An 839-nucleotide genomic window follows, 5' to 3' on the forward strand; every position below is an offset into this window, starting at 1 on the left:
GGCCGCTCAGGGCACGGAGGGGGAAGCGGGAACTGGCCCCACACGAGGCAGCGCCAGCCGGGAGCCCTGGCGCAGGGCGAGGCGTTGCTCCCGGAGATGCCCCAACGTCAAAAATAACCCCTCGAAGCCGCGCGGCGGCTGGAGCGAGGGCACGGCTCAGATCGCTCCGAAACACGTTAAGCAACGTCACGTAACAACGGGCTGGTGACGAGTGCGCGTTATTACATTCATTACTTACAAGAGGGTGGGCAGGCTTCCCTCAAGATCTCATCCGCGCGATGACGGAGGCAGCAGGTTGTGTCTTCCCCCTGCCCCAGCTCAGGCACCAGCCCGGGTCTCGCTCTTGCGGCACCAAGTCCCGGCGCGGCGGGAGCAGCGAGACTTCGTGCTTAAAACCCTCACGCCGTGGACTGGGCCCGACCACGTTTGCTGCAGGAATGAAAGAGAAATCGTTGTTGCCAGGCGAGTCTTGAAGGGAGACTCCGGAGTGCTCCTAAACAGGGCTCTGCTATGGGAAGAACTGAATTTTTTTCCCCCTTGTTGGTAAAAATGAGAAACGGTGGAACGGGCAGGGTCGACAGGGAGGTGTTTTCGGGAACGCCTGCAAAACTGAAAGCCTTGGGCATGAATCGGGTCAAAGCATCAAGGAGCTGCAGTCTGGGCAGCAAAGCGGAGTTTGCTGTGGCTCTCGAAACAGCCCCTAATTCCAAACTGTGAACACTGCTTGTTCTCAGCTATTTTTTTCCGGCATGCGAGCTCTGGGGGAAAGGAATTACTCCTCTGAGATCAACCGCTTGTACAAATATCGGTAAAATGGGTAGTTAGTACCACTTGCGACT

The sequence above is a fragment of the Apaloderma vittatum genome, unplaced genomic scaffold, assembly GCF_000703405.1.
Source record: "Apaloderma vittatum isolate BGI_N311 unplaced genomic scaffold, ASM70340v1 scaffold24307, whole genome shotgun sequence".
In the NCBI taxonomy this organism is placed as follows: Eukaryota; Metazoa; Chordata; class Aves; order Trogoniformes; family Trogonidae; genus Apaloderma; species Apaloderma vittatum.